The 17,042-nt window shown below is 36.9% G+C and overlaps 1 non-coding gene and 1 pseudogene across 1 annotated transcript; one reads left to right on the top strand and one right to left on the bottom strand.

Annotated features, from left to right (window-relative positions):
- Positions 1-279: 279 nt before the first annotated feature.
- LOC147920969 (small nucleolar RNA R71) lies at positions 280-387 on the bottom strand. The gene has a single exon (XR_015591926.1). It is a non-coding gene; the product is annotated as a small nucleolar RNA R71 (small nucleolar RNA).
- Positions 388-7,725: 7,338 nt separating this feature from the next.
- LOC147920970 (phosphatidylglycerophosphate phosphatase PTPMT1-like) lies at positions 7,726-8,994 on the top strand (annotated as a pseudogene).
- Positions 8,995-17,042: the final 8,048 nt, after the last annotated feature.

The raw sequence follows: 17,042 nt of genomic DNA on the forward strand, positions 1-17,042 counted from the left end.
CTCGAAATTAAAAGTGGGCTAATCACTATGATACAGTCCAATAAATTCCATGGATTGCCAATAGAGGATCCTTTGGATCATCTAGATGAATTTGACAGGCTTTGTGGCCTCACAAAGATCAATGGTGTGAGTGAGGATAGCTTCAAGCTCAGGTTGTTTCCATTCTCTCTAGGAGACAAAGCTCATATATGGGAGAAGACACTTCCAATAGGTGTTATAACTACATGGGATGGATGTAAGAAGGCTTTCTTGGCTAAATTCTCAAATGCCAGAACAGCCAGATTGAAGAATGACATTTCAGACTTTGCATAAAAGAACAATGAGACCTTTTTGTGAGGCCTGGGAGAGGTTCAGTGGCTACCAAACACAGTGTCCACACCATGGGTTCAGTAATGAGTCACTGCTCAACACACTGTACAGAGGAGTTCTGCCCAAGATAAGGATGTTGTTAGACACAACATGAAATGGAAACTTCCTCAACAAGCATGTAGATGAAGGCTAGGAACTAGTGGAGAACTTGGCTCAATCTGATGGGAACTACAATGGGGACTATGATAGAAAAGTAAGGTTTGTTGATTCTGCACCAGATGAGAAGTATAAGAAAGACTTAAAGATTGTTAATGACAAGTTAGACAAGATTCTGCTTAGTCAACAGAAGAACATTCACTTTTTTGGTGAGGAAGATACAACAATTCAAGATGGGGGAATGAAGTAGCTGAGCTGTGTTATGTGCAGAACCAAGGTGGTTTCAAGCCCTACAACCAATTCAAGCCAAACAATCTGTCTATCCACCACAACAAGCACAACAGCAACACAATTATGTGCCTAAAGAACAGAACCAAGGTTACCAGGGTCAAATGTGTCTCCCACCTGGGTTTCAGACCACCCAAGCCCAGGAACCTGACTTAAGAACATTGATGCAGCAGCTGTTGCTTAACCAAGACACTGGTCAGATGGAAACCACAAAGAAGTTTGATGAAAGCAAGGCCAAGGATCAAGATAAAGAATAAGCAAGATTCAGGTGTTATGACAGTTTTGACCAAGAACAAGGTTCATGTTAATCAATTTGAACCAGGGGGGACCTCATCACCTCTCTGGTCTCCAAACCAAGCCTGAAAAGGCACCAAAAGTCAAGCTTAGTGACTATACACAAGCTCACTAGGGAGGAAGTCCCTAAGGTATCTTTGTATATAAGTTTAATTTCCTTGTGTTTTTGATGTTTTTCTTTTATGTTTGTGTTGGGCAGGCTTTTACATGGGTTTACAAGTGGACTTAAGAGGTTTTGGACTTGTGGAGAAGGCTTTCAAATGCCACTCGACCAAGCCCATTAAGGAGCACACGATCAAGTGCTGATCGAGCCCAAGCCCACTCAATTCACTCCATGGCTTGCTCGATCGATTTGGTGGGAGAAGAAGTTTGAATTTCGAATTTGGACAAGCACTCGACCAAGTGGGGTCGAGTGGTGGGGTCGAGCATGTGCCAAAGTGAGTCGAAGATTCAAATTTTGAATTTGAATGGTATACACGCTCCAACCCTTGTCTCTTTGTCCCCTCCATCTCTTTATAAGCACATGAACTCGAGCATAAGCTCTTCACACTCTCCCATTTGCATAAACACTTCAAATTCTTGCTAGAAATCTCTCTTAGAAGCTTAAGGCTCAGTTCTTTCTATTTTTGGGTTACTAACCTATTAACTTTGAGCTTTGAGTTTATTCTTCCAAGTTTCTTTTAAAATGGCTTCCAAGAGGGGTGAAACACAAGAACGAGTTGCTGCTCGCCGAGAAGCTGCTAAGCTTGTAGCTGCCAGCTTTCCTAAGTTCCAAAAGGTGCCATATGTTCCAAGAGAAACTGAAGAAAGCACTCGACCAGCCACTCGACCACGCACACGGTCGAGTGGCTCATCGAGTAGGAGAACACGGCAGAATCAACCTGAGGAAGAAGATTGGGTCATGACTGAGAGTGAGGGCGAGTTGGTGTTCGATTTTTCTGAGCATAGGAGCAACATTTCAAGAGGAAAAAGGCCAGCTGAGGAGCCACCACAAGCTGAGGAGCCACAACAAGAAGAGAGTGATGAGGAGGGGGTAGAAGAAGAAGATTCTGGAAAGCTGACTACAACCCAGCTCTATGATGCCTTCATGAGCATGAAGTTCCAAGGAACAAGATATCCACATAAGGAGACCATGGTGGAACTTGGTATAGCTGATGATGTGGAGTTTCTTTTTGACAAGTGCAATATAACCAAGTTCATGGGGATGCACATGGAGTGTTACAAAGAGATGAGTTGTGAGTTCTTAGCCCCTCTCCAAATGCATGGCTATGAAGACCAAATGGAACAAGATGAAGAGCTAGGCTACATCACCTTCTCCATCAAAGGCAGGAATTATGAGCTCTCTATGATGAAGATTGCTGAGCTTTTTGGGTTTGATATGGGAACTGATGCCAACATTGTCATCCCAAAAGAAGAACTTCAATCTGTATGGCAAACTATTGGAGAAGACAAACCATATTCCTCATCCAGCACCAAGAGTTCCAAAATCAGAAGCTCAGTCCTAGGTACTTCCACAAGGCTTTGGCAAACACTCTTTTTTCTTGGAAGGAGACTGGTAATGTGAATGAGGGAGAGCTCAAGCTGATAGATATAGCACTATATAGCATCATCACAACAGCAAGAGATGGAACCATCATTCTTAGGAGTAGTGTTCCAACACACCTTGCCATGTTCCTGGTTTACCAATTAACATGCTACAGAAGCTGGGTTAGCAAGCTATACAAGAGAGGCTCAACTGGAGTCCTAACCATTGGAGGCATCATCACTCCAATCCTTGTGGCTGCTAATGTTCCATTGAGAGGTGAGAAGTCCAAGCCAAGGTGGATTGACATCCCATACCTCACCTCTACTCTCATTCTAGCCAAGGAGAAGCATCATGGGAGATACTTGTTCAACTTTGATAACCCAACAATGGGGAAGTCTCAGTTTGTTCTACCAAATCCAGAAGCAACAACTATAAGTGAAGGGCTTAACATTGATTTTTGGCCAGCAGCTGAGCTATTATTTGATGGGACAACCCCTTATGCTGAAGAGCAAGCTGAAGATGTTGATATGGCAGATGGAGAGGAGCAGTTCTATTTTGAAGACTATGAACCTCAGCCAAGAGACAGCAGAGGTGCGAGAGAGACAGCCAAGAGGGTGACACTTCTCCGAAAGTGGAACAAGTGGCATGGGAAGACTGTTGAAAAGCTGAAGAAGAAGGTGGTGAAGATGTCCAAGTCCATCAAGGGAATGAAGAAAGAGATTGCTGAGCTTAGAAGTGGAAACTCATCCCCAACACCAACTGAGCATTTGAGGAGGAGTAGCTCAACCAGGGTATTGTCTAGGGCTGAAAACCCCTTGGAACCTTCAAGAGCTTCAACATTTGAGCCATTACAGAGGAGAAGAGGTCCAATTCGCGCAGAACAGCAGGTACCGAGGCACTCGACCAGTGCACTCGAACCAACACTCAACCGAGTGTCTCCAATGCACTCGGCCGAGCACTTCCCCAGGCCTCAGTATGGTTTCTAAGCTCATCAAGGTTATCCACCTTACCCCTACGGCCAAGTTTACCCTCCCTACCCACCTCAGTACTTCATGAACCCTGCTTTCATGCACCAAGCCTTCTATGGACAGCAAGGACAGCCATACCACCCACCACAACCCACTCGACCAGACAACTCCAGCATGCACTCGACCGAGCGCATGTCCGAAGCTATAGTCGAGTTCCCCCCTTCTCCATCAACAAGCCAAATTCAAGTCTCAGGCTCAAACTACACATATGACAGCATGATTGAGGTTGTTGATTCCACAACCAATGAGGTACCATCATCACCTTATCCATTGTTTATACCATTTAATTGCATATTTTGTTTGTTTTCAATTCTGAAATTCTCTTTCAAATTTTTATTAGACAAGGGACTGTGTAATTTAAGTTTGAGGGAGGGTTAACATTGTTTTCTATTTTCTTATTTCAATTTTTAGCATAATCATATTAGTTCTTGCATTTCATCTATGGCAAAGAAAAACCTTAAAAATTTGAAAATCTTCAGAAAAATCTTTAAAAAACAGAGTGTTCATGTAGTTTGCATTGCATATTAGGATCTTGTTAGCATGTTTCATATAGGATTGTTTCATAATCTGCATTAGGGATCAATGATGAGTTTAGCCTTGTTAACTTTTTAAATTCACTAAACTAGGATCAATGTCCAAGTTAATAGTACTTTGATGCTAGTTGAGTGGTTAGACACATAAGATTGAACCAAGTCTAGAATTCCTATATTGCATTCTGGCCTAAATTGAAGCATGTTGTGATTTGAAGTCATTTCCTATTTATAAGAACCTAATATTGACTTTTAATTATCAGTTTGTGCATTGTTTTAAACTCATGGATACTTTATACATATTTGGATCATCTTTCCCTTTTTTACCACTCTTGTTGATCCAAGTAGCTGATTTCATCATTGAATCAGTTTCCCCTATCCTTAACCAACCTTTCTTTCAAGCCATGTTTATTCTTGAGTGTGTGAGGCCTATTTTGGGATTGAGCTTGGTAGAAAGTGTTAGGTTTGAACTGACAAGAATAAAGCCTTATGTAGTTCTAGTTTGCATTTTTCAAACTAGATAGGACTAGGTTTTAAATTCTGGGTTTGGGACTTGGTGTGTTTGAAAAAATAAAATAATAAAAGAAAAGAGGGGGGAAAAAAAAGAAAAGGGTAAAGTCCTTAGGAGGGAAGTGTTTTTCAGTAAATTCAAGTTCTAAGTGAAAGAATGAGGTATTGTAAAAGTTTTAATTAAGGTTCTGGTCAAAGAAAAGAAATAAAGAAAAGAAGAGTCTAGTAAAAAGCTTTATGACTTGGGAAACAAGTAAGAAAAAAAAAACCTTAGCAATTAAGAAAAAAACCCCCATTCCACTAGAGAAATCAAGTAAGAAACCTCTCTTAAGATTGAAAAACAAAAGAGAAAAAAGGGCAAAAGAGAAAAAATGAAGTTAAAGGATAGAACTAGGACATTATGGGGTTAGAATGTTAGAAGCAAACACTTTGGGTGCCTTTGGGTAGACAAGGTTCTGTTCTTGTATATGTCTAAGTGTTCTTACCTTTAGCCTTCTTCTAAAACTCAATCCACTTTTTGTGAGAGAACCCTTGTATTTGACAAACCCCACTCAAAAGAGAGACCATTTTTTGTCTCTAAACCCTTATTACCAAGCCAAATGAGTTTAAACATTGCATAATCTGATTCATGTTCTAGCTTAATGAATGTTAAAAGAAATGACTAATTTGAATGTATGTGGAAGTCTAAGGCTTGAATCAGTTAAGGTTGTGAAAGGCTTGTCTAAAATCTTTATGTATAGCTCATTCACCTTGCATTCTAGTACTAGTAACTTGGACATTGATTCTAGCTAGTCTATTAACATGTTTAAGGTTATGAGATCCCACTTTCAAACCTCTCCACCTACTTATGTCTTGTTTGCTTGAGGGCAAGCAAAGATTAAGTTTGGGGGAGTTGATATGTATAAATTTTACCTTGTTTAACTATAGTTTACTCACATCTTTTACATGTTTTATTAGCTTGTTTTGTTACTTTCTTGTAGTTTAAGGTCTGTTTGTGCATTAGAGTAGGATTTGCATTGCAATTGCATTATTTCTTGTTTAAACAGGTGAATTGGACTCAAGAAGCATGGAAATAGCATTTGGGATGAGAGGAGTGCAACCATTGAAGTAGATAGGAGTTGAATCAAGGAGAAGAACAACAAAGCATGAAGCATTCGACCACCACTACTCGTGAACTCGACCGTGTGCTACTGAAGCACTCGACCGTATGCTACTGAAGCACTCGACCGTGTGCTACTCAGGGACTTAACCAGTGGGGAGCAGAAGGATGGACCACTCGATCAAAGCCACTCGACCGCTTGTGGTCGAGTACATCGAGCCGAATTTCTATTTTGTCAGCTAGCCAAATCAGGGCTTCCTTCCCTCACTATATATACCTCTTGTACCCCATGGCCGCCAGAAGACCCTCTTTAGGCAAAAAAAGTACCTATAGCCACCAAAAAACCTTAGTTCTTACCCTTTAAGGGTTTTTAGCTTTTTAATATCATTTTGCCACTTTTATTTACTGTTTTTCTCAGATTTTAATATCTTGTAAGTCTCATAACTTTCTGGGTATTGAGAATCAGAGTTTGCTTCTTTATATTAAGTTGTTGTTCATCATCTCATCTATCTTATCATGCTAGGTTTATCATTTTCTGGGTTTATGTTCATCATCATCATGTTTTGTTTATCTGAGTAGTGAGTTAGGATTCTGGAGATGGATTAGGCTGGTTTAGGGCTGTGGTTGTTTAGATTGGTTAAGCTTGTGTGATAATATATCTCTTCTGGGTTAGATGTGCTCTAAGCTGTTATTATATCTGAGAGGGTAAGAATAGATCTTAAGCTTCCTTGCATCATACCAATGTTTAGGTTGTTAGATAAAGCTAATACTGGAGATTATCATGCTTATCCCAAGAGATTGGTTATATAAGGTGATTTTTGACAAGTACTGGTCTGGTCCTTAATGCCTGTTTAGTTTGGTTTCACCAATGAGAGTTGGGTTAGGATGTTACTTAAACTTGATCACTTCTGTCATGAGAGTGGATTAGTGAGTCATTAAGATCATTGTCTAGAGATAGCTCATGTTTGATTGAGGTTTGTTAACCAGTTTAGATAGCCACAACCTGAACACCAGCCCATGAATCCATCTCTGGAAGCCTACTTTGTTATCTGATTGTTTATTACCGCATCTTATCTTGTTTTATTGCATTCTGTTCGGTTTAAAGTTGTCAAGATTGCATCTTTTATTCATATTGTTCAACTCGACCAGACACACGGTCGAGTGCTTGATCGAGCACCTTCGGGTTCTTTTATTTACTTTCTGTTTCATTTTTGTTTCATTTAGTTTATTTTCTGCATCTTTATAGTTTGGTTTAGTTCTTGCTCTTGTCTAATTTACATTCAGCATTATTTTACTTTCTGCGTTTACATTTCTGTCATTAGGATTGTTAGAGCAAGTCCATTGGTGACTTTAGCAGGATATTTAGCAGGGTATTTAGTAGGTTTCTTATTTTTATTGTAACTAAAAATAAATCAAAAATGGAAAACAATAAGAGTTGCCTCTTATTTAGTAAGTTTAAGGACCAACTCTTATTGGATTGGTGTTTGTGTCTGATTGGTCTAACTTTTTTTTATAAAAATCAATTTATTTTTCTTTCATTTCTTTCTCCTTCCCTCCTATCTCTTCCCGATACTCTCGAAACCGAGAGACTGTGGCTTCAGTCGCAAAATTCTCATCTTTGATCTAGTTTATTAACCAGTCACCAATCAAATTACTCATCAAACAATCTTCATCAGTCGGAGGTGTTGATTAAGCAATCAAAACAACAAATCAAAGATTCTGATCAATCCACGAGAGATTTGAGAGTCTTCTCCACCAAAATCGATGGTTGACCAATCTTCATCTGATGGCAATTTCATGTTTCAATTTGTATGAATTATTGCATAGTTTTGTGAATAAATCGTCTCTTGTATATATATATATATATATATATATATATATATATATATATATAAAAGATTTGGTCAATTTAGGGTTTTTTATCAATTTGGGAGGAGAATAGATTTGTGTGTTTGATCTATATATCTTTGACTTGAGGAATTGTATATCGAAGAACTGATGGAAAGGGATGAGACGAAGGTGGAGGAGAGATCGGTTGATGATAACAGAGATAAGGCAATATTGGTTAGCAGCGGAAACTTGATTGTGTTGACCACAAAGAGGGCACCGGTTGGTGTTGGTGCTCGTGCGTTGTTCTATCCTACTCTGGTTTACGACGTTGTTAGGAATAAGCTCGAGACTGAGTTTCGCTGGTGGGATCGTGTCACCGAGGTATGAGTTCTATTGATTTTTGAGCTGGTTTATGTTGGGATCGGGATCATTTCTGATTGTTTGTTGGGTCTCTTGTTTAAAGTATGGTATTTGGATTTGGTTATGCTAATACTTGTCTCTCTTAATCTTGTTTCTATAGTTTATATCACTGGGAGCTGTTCCTTTCCCTTCCGATGTTCCACAGCTGAAAGAGTTCGGTGTCTGTGGAGTGATCACTGTGAATGAGCCATATGAAACTTTGGTTCCATCATCTCTCTACAAAGTCTGTTCTTTTTTTCCATCTTTTACAATATATGACTATTTCCTTGTCTTTTGGTTTCCTCTTGTTTGCTAACCTCACTTGGTTTCTATTTCAATTCATCCCCAATATAATTTGATCAAAAACACCTGAAGCAGCATATGCCTATGTGAGGTCGATCAGGCCCAGGGTTCTTTTAGCAGCCACCCAATGGAAGGTACACGCAGGAGGTCACATTCTTTATTATTGATGAATAAGAGTTAATTCCCTTATTCTTCTTTTGTTCTTATCATGTCTTGGTTTGTTTGCAGGCCGTTCTTGAGTACTACCATGTCAAGATGCTGAATACTCAGAGTTGCCTAACTGATGCAACTTCAGCTTTGATCCCGAGAAATGTGAAGCAGGTTTGTTCTGGGAATGTGGTTGTGTTTAATTGTTTCTTTTAAGCTTATTCCACTTTTAGTATGTTTGTATTTGATAAATTTGTTTTCAAATTTGCGCATCATAGGGGAGCAGGTTTGCCAGATTTTATTGATTGGAAGACCAACTTAGTAATCAGCATCTCTGGAGACTTTTTGATGGTTGCCAGCGTTCTTAAACGTCGTGACCTTTCTTGGCATTTTCGTGTCTACAAATTCAACTCAGCCAACAACGATTGGGAACAAACTGTTTCACTCGGCGACCAGGCCGTGAACTTGGACCTAGGTATCACCGTGCTAGCTTCTTCAGATATTCAAGGAATGACCATCATACACATGATTACAGATACACTAGTTTCCTTTCAAAGCAGACAATCTCAACATTAATATCTTCTTCTAAAAATACAATAATTTTCCATTTTAATAAAATCATAAGTGTTTAAACATTTAAACTAATTGTTCTATTTAAAATAATTATATTTTAAAAATAATATTTTTCAAAAATAAGAATCTCAATAAGAGTTTATCATTGGAGCAGTATAATTTTAATTACCAAACACAAAGTTCTTATTTTGTAAAAGTACACTTTTTAATCCTAAAAAAGATAAGAGTCTCAAAATAATGATCTCCCAATGGAGATGCCCTTAGTATCAAAACCATTATCATATTTGGTTTGACTTGAGTCTCTGTTTATATCTTGATTGCATGCATCACACACTTTATGGATTGACATCCTTTATGCTACAACTACATAGGGGTATTGAAACACCCTGCATCTCATTCTGATCATCTCTGCTTATGTCCCTGATTGCATGTTTGCATACATTCATTCATAAGTAGATACTTGAAAAAGTTCTTGTTTCATCTTTCTCAATGATTGTTCCGACTTGGTGAAGATGGTGTCTTCACCTTCTAAGTGGCCAGCTTTTACACTTTATTTGGAGAACATAGTGGCGGATAAAGAGGAGTTTGCTTCATTTTCGTTAGTGTTGGTTCCTCGCTCTCAAAATGGTAAAGCGGATAGTTTGGCATGCCGTGTTCGTTCAATTCCCCATTTAGTTACCTATGTAAACAATTTTCCTTCGTATTGGCTTGTTTGAGCCAATCTTGTAAGCTGTTGTCAAAAAAAAAAAAAACAAAGATAAAACTTATAAATAATGTGCGACAAATTTTAATACTCCCTCCGTTTCATAATATAGGATGTTTAGAAAAATATTTTTGTTTCATAATATAGGATGTTTTCAAGTTTCTATGCAACTTTTAGATTAATTTCATATTTTATATTATGTATTCTTGATTATAATTGGTTAAAAAATTTTATAGGAACTATTTCTTAATATGCGTGTTTTATCTAAAACATCCTATATGTTGAAATGGAGGGAGTCCAAAGCTAACTGATATTCCCAGTCAATTCCTCTGAAAAAGATACTCAGCAATTGTACTTCAATCACCCCATTAGCCTTGATATTGGTCACCAGATCTTCAAAATGTTCAATGTGGTCCAAAGGCTTCTCATTTGGCAGGTTAGAGAAGGGTCTTTGTCCAACTAGCTGGAAGTAAGCAGGCTTAAGCTCAAAATCATTCCTTGGGAATGGTGGTGGAACAATTGCAGAGCGGTTTTCATACATCAAATCAGCTTTGTTGAATTCTGCAATGGTCCTAATCAAGTTGTGGGGTTAATCCTGTCTTCGAACCAGGTTCTGGACGTGGTTGGCAGCTCCACGTACGTCTGCTGGAAGGGGGTGTCGATCGACACCCAGTTGGCGTCGATCGACACCATCAGCCTGCTCGTCGACTATGACAATTTCAACAATCACATTGCCCTCAGCATCAATCTTTTGGCACTGCTCATTGAGCAAGTGGCCCTCTTGATCCCTCAAAACACTAGCCTCATCAGCTCTCAGAATGATTGGGTTAACCATCTACAAAGATTTGGCTGTTTTTGATTCTCACGCTCAAGTTTTCCCAATTCTTGGTTTGAAAGCTTCACAGTAGGAACAGGCTTGTTGCTCCTTGTGTGAGGTCTAGTAGGCATACACCTGAAACACAGAAGAGAAGAAAAACAAAAACGTGTAAGTAGAAAATAAAAAGAAAAATTTAAACGAAATTAAAAACTCAAATCTAATAATAGATCAAAGAGTCCCCGGAAACGGCGCCAAAATTTGATATGCTCAAATTTAAACCCTAGAGCTACTCTCTCAAATTAAGAGATCATTGTAGTACTTAGGGGTCGAATTCCACAAGGACTCAAGACTACACAATAAATTATAGAGTTTTGTTATTACGCTAAATATATTAAGTTGAATTAAAATTAAGAAAAACAATGCAAAATATTAAATAAAAACTGTGAAAATTCAAGGGATTAAAAAGTTAGGTCTAAGAATTTCTCAGGAAATTACAAAATATTAAATCAATAATTAAATAGGATTCAAGCAATTAAGATCAGATCTAGAACTCTAAACTCAATTGTAAAATAAATCAGTTCTCACTGCAAATATTATCTAAATTTAAAACCAGAAAATCCAAATCTCTTTGTAAAATTGTAGGTTAAAAATCAGCTTTGAAAACAGGTTTAGATTGTTCACAAAATTATTAAATCAAATCTCTTTGTAAAAAGTAAATTTGCTCATCAAAATGTTTTATCATGAAAATCAATTATATTCTCATTTCAATTTATTTTCTTAAGTTACTAATTCTAGATGATCAATCAAGAATTAATATGAAGAACAACCTATGATAAAGATCTAGAAAGATAATGAATCCTAAATAAACAGATCTAATAAATCATAAAAACCCTATGAAAAACTCTGAGCCTAACAAGCAAACTACTCAGACATATTCAATGAAACACAAATCATCATTCTGAATAATAAGCAATTGAAATTAAAAGAGTAAAGAGGGAGTTTATGAATTCTTCTCCACAAAGCAGTTCAGATCTCTCTCTCTCCCAAAAGCTCTCAAAATCTCACAGGATTGCAGAAAATAAAACTTGCTAGAAAAACTTCTCGGTTTCTAAAACCTAAAAACACTATATATATGTCCTAAAACACGTCAGGAACTAATAATGCAAATATGGAAAACTTTGGGGCAGATTTGTAAAACTTCCAAAACCTGGGTCTTCTTGCGGCTAACAGGGGTGTCGACCGACACCACCCTTGGTCTCGATCGACACCCTCACTTCTGATCGGCTCCAAGTTCTCTTCCTTTGCTGAATTGCTCCAAAATCCCTCTAATTGCTCCATTTTGCTCCTTTCATGCCAAAATCCTATAAAACCTGTTAAGACTCTTAAACATCCTAGATAACAAATCAAAAGACTCAAAAAGCACACTTATATCATGGTTAAAAACCATAAAAACCATGATATATCATCTTCAAGTATAGACCTGAACTGATCTCACACTTATGTTTGTTCTCCGTGGTTAGTTAGAGCCATCTGCCTACATCACAACGATCTTACTTCGACAATGTGTTCTCATGTCAAAGTCATCTGCATTTAAGGTTTCAAACTTGTTGTGTTGCTTTCACCCCACACCAAGTTTTCGGGAGAGTATTAGAGCACACATTGAAGGCCCAATTAGTGTCTTAAGAAGCAGCCCATTAGCTCATGCGTTTAGGGTAAACATAGTGTAATGTGCAGAAGATTGGTATCTTTGAGAGTTACCTCTTGTGGTAACTCTCCTTTTTAATCATTGTATGAAGTTCAATCAAATCCTAATCTCTTGGTAACAATCTAGTTTATTCATCTTCTCTTTTCTTTATGCACTTGAAGCTCTATGAGCTATCTTATTTTTAGTTTTAGATTTCTCTATCAATAAGCTCTTTAAAAGCATAATCTACCTTGTTTGAAACTGATTACAGATGTTACTATTTTATTTGTGAGTTGTGTGTAGATGTTACTATTTTATTTGTAAGTTGTGTGTATGATCATCTAAGTCTTTGGTAGGTTTGTTGTATATCACTTATTAAACATTTACGTATGAATTACAAATCTGTCTACTACATGGTGGTCGTCAACAAATATATTATATTTTTTAAAGAAACTATATGTATATATTGTTTAAAGAAACTACATGATGTCCTTTGGCTCGGATTCTTTTACCAACGATACAATGTCCTTTAACCGTGATCTATTTGTCATCTCTCGATTTTATCGATGATGTCCAATCTTGCAATCATGATTTTACATGTCTTCAACTGCTTGTTAGCATTTATTTCAGAGTTTTCATAGATTTTTGTCTGATGTTTCCTTTATCTTTAGTTATGTTTATGTCTATCTGATTGAATAAAATCATCCGTTTGTGCAAAAAAAAAAAAACAACATGATGTTAAACAATATAATATATTTGTTGACGGTTTGAAGTTTCTTTGACCATGGTATGCCCTTATGGGTTAATCAATTATCTTCGTTTTATGAACCAGTCAAATGTATCCAATTTAGCCAACATTATATGTACTCGTGTCCGACGTATATATAACCGCACTGATGCACAGTCCATGTCTTGAAGGAATATGAGGCTGATCAAATACAATTCTTTTCCAGGAACCTCCATCTTCTAGTACGAAGATCCAATGAAGATGACAAAACAAGTATTCTTCTTCTTAAGACGCAATATGACTAATACAGCAACAATCTCACGATGTGCTTGGGTTCGTCGTTCGTTCTGTAAGCTAGTCCTATATTTATCTACATCAGAGATCTTGTAAGTTTTGATTATCACATTGTGTGATTCACATACCAAAATATAAAAACATTATAGTAATTTCATTTATAATTTAGAAATATGAAGTAATATCTATAGAATAGTATTGTAAAGATTTATAGCATGATACTAGATTAGGACCTGGATGATGTGCGGGTTTTAAATTTACTAATAAAATTAATTTAACAAAAGATATATCAAATTTTTGTTGTAATAAAAATTACCTTTAAAAAGTAAACAGAAAATAGTTTATTTAGAGAGTTATTTATATATTTAGTTTCTTGCTTTAATACACTAATTTGCATTTCTATATCTTATTTTTTTGTACCATTATTAGAAAAATCTATTAAAATTAAATTATTAATCCCCAAATTCTACCCAAATATTTGTCATTATTGCTATTGCCAAATCTCAAATATATGGTTTTAATTCTCCCATAAAATATGATTACACACATTCTTCTGAGAATATTTTACATGCAAACCATCATTCAAACTATCATCTTATTTACATCCATTTATGAATCACCCAATCATACATTACCGTTGAAAAACATTATCTTAGGTCCACCTAAAAAATATCTCTTTATGCCAAATATACGTCTCTTTACTTTCACTTTGCATAATTTATTTAACCATAAAAATTGTTGACAAAAAACTATTTTGTATAAAATTATATCACATAGCAATATTTGATGACATATTTATAGAAAAAAAATTAAGATAAAAAAAATCTATGTGATTGCAATGAGTATATGACCAGCCAATAAAAGTTGAGAAACTAAGAAAAAAATTGTAAACAATAAAGGATGATATTGTTAGTCTTAGATAAATCTGAAAACAGATCTTAAGAGTAAGAAATTTTAAAATGCCACAATAATTTAGAAAACAAGAAGCATATATTGATCTTACATTTTTATAACTATAAAAATAAATTCAATTAAACAATATAAAAGTTTTGTTTTTAATTATTACATATTTCTAATTAGTATCTTTAGAAATATTGACATCAAATTAATTTTTCTATAAGGATATAAACAGTTCATATTTGTTTATTCCTTCTTTTTGAATATTTTAATTTTCTTATGTTGTAGTATCTTTAGAATTTATATATTTTAGTTTATTTTATTTTCAAATTAAAAATCCATGATAATTTAAAAGAATCTTTTCAATTTTTATTTATTTATTTATTTTTTATTTAAGGATATGTAAGATCAATATTTTTACTAATTTTAAGAATTTAAAAAAAAAAATTATTATGTTGTAGTATTTTTTGTTTTTTTTTTACTAATCCGTTTGTTTTTTTTTTTGGATTGGGCCGGTTCGATTGGTGAATAAACTACTTTTAGTTCTTAAATGTCATTTTGGTTTGGTCTAGTTGGACCAAGTATATTGTTCATGTCGGTTGGAGTTATATGTTTGACTGAGTTACAAAGGCTACACGTAGGCGGGGCTTTTGAGCAGCGAGATACTGTATGTCCAACCTGTTTACAGTGACTGCAGAGAGATGGCAACCAAGGACTGGAAACAAGGATGCATTTAACCAATCCCGATTCAAATCGAGCATTCACTGTTTCTAGGAGTGGCTTCCTAGGGTCAATAACGGTGTAGACCTTAGCAACTTCGACATTGGTTAGGTTCTCTGTATGAGGATGGAGACAGATGGGGTGACCGACAAGACCAGCAATGTGTTGGAGTCCATCCCTCTTGAAGAACTCTAGCGGGACGCCTACAAATTCCAACCAAACTGGAACCATTGTCAACTCCGGTTTGGAGGGTTTGACGTTAGGAGCCCATTTTGCCACAAACATGGATTGGCCATCAATTTGCCACAGACATTGGCTCAGGATTCTTCGCCTAGCAAGCGGACACGACACTTTAAAAAGGAAAGAAATGCCTTCCATTTTGGAGACGGTAATATCTTTGCGTTGTCGACTCCAAATCCCATTTACAATTGCTTGGACAGCTCCCCTCGCCAGAGGGTCTTCATAGAACCGACCTAATATGAAGCTATCCCAAGCTTTCTTGTTTTTCTCTATTACTGAGTTCGGGATAGTAACACAAGATTCTCCCGACTCGAGAGTGAATGGTGTGCCTTTCTTTTCCATCTTAATCGAGTTTCCATTGACAAGATTCTTCCAGGGAGAGTCAGTTACCTGGGTACGGTTCTCATATGACTTTTGGGGGGCTTCTGTTACTATCGGTATGGGAATTTTGACAACTCTAGTGGCGACAGAAGAAGCTCCGCTTTGGGGCAGACTTACAGGTACTTTTGAAGAAATATCAACAATAGTAGCTGTGTTTTGGATCTTGCAGTTTCCGATGTCAGCAGTCAACTCCTGAGGCGGGGTGGATCTGCTAGTTTCGCATCCTTTTTGGTTAGCCAAATCAAAAGGTGACTCAGGTAATTCTATAGATCTAGTCGGCACGGCGACTGGATCGACTGGGGATGGGGAGACTGTTAAGGTATAAAGACACACAACACACTGATTTACACTTCGAACGCGCCAAGCAAACGCTTTTCTCTTCAGTCTTATTAACAAAATTTATCTCTTACAATGATACAATTTTGTCTCGGCCCTTACTCAACCTATTCTACCCAATAGGATTGATCCCGACTAAGAATGAATCTAAAACTCTCTCTCTTTTCTATCTAACGCAACACCCTGTGTAGATCTAACAGAAGAAAACCAACCCTCTCTCTTTTTATCTATAAGAGAAGAAAACCAACCCTCTCTCTTTTCTATCTAAACTCTCACCATTGTAGATCTAAGAGAAAGAAAAACAATTCTCTAACCAATCCTCTCTCTTTTCTATCTAAACTCTCACCAGTGTAGATCTAAGAGAAAGAAAAACAATTCTCTGCGCACTTAATCACCTCCCTGATTAACGTCACATAGAATTGGGAAGACACCTTCTAAGCCTTATTTTTCTGGCTTCGAAGTTTACAACTGTATCAATATTCTAGAGTGCTCGACTTGGCTCATGGCCTACTCCTAGAATATATATACACGACTTGAGAAACCCTAGAAGGCGAATCTCCAAGTATCAAGGGATAAGGAAACTGTTTGCTCTCAACCTTATCCTTTTCTTATTTATTGTAGAGAATATTCTTCATATCTCCAAGGATAAGAAAACTGCTTGCTGCTCAAGTTTATCCTTTCCTTAATTTCATATGGAGAATATTCGTCATATCTCCAAGAACAATCTCGTCTCTATCTTCAATGCCAAGTCATCAACTTTCCTCGACACATCATCACATCCACTCACGTCTTGCCACGTCAGCTCACACATCCACGTCAGCAACTCAAGCGTCTGTGATCTGATGCAGCTTCCTGATTGATATAACGCTCTGTTCGGCACAACAACTAGTTCCTCACAGCGAGTTGTTCTAGAATCTGCATTTACAATCTCCCCCTTTTTGACTGAGTTTTATACTCAAGCATCTCTCTGATTTATCCTGAAAAGACACTCCAACAAACACAAGCCAAAAACAGAACAAGCAACTACTAGACAAAAACAACAATCATTATCTAGCAAACATTTACAAACTTGTTCAAACAGAACTATGATTAAGAACCTAACAATCAGAAACCCAGCGGGCTGCAGCGGAAACCATTTTCTTCATAGCTCTCTAATCAGACTTAATCAATTGGCATATTCTCAATCATTAGCAACCATCAACCAATTAATCAATTAAGTCTCCCCCATAAACAATGGTTCTCCCCCTAAACC

The sequence above is a fragment of the Camelina sativa genome, chromosome 19 (genome assembly GCF_030686135.1).
Source record: "Camelina sativa cultivar CO46 ecotype springtype chromosome 19, ASM3068613v1".
NCBI lineage: Eukaryota > Viridiplantae > Streptophyta > Magnoliopsida > Brassicales > Brassicaceae > Camelina > Camelina sativa.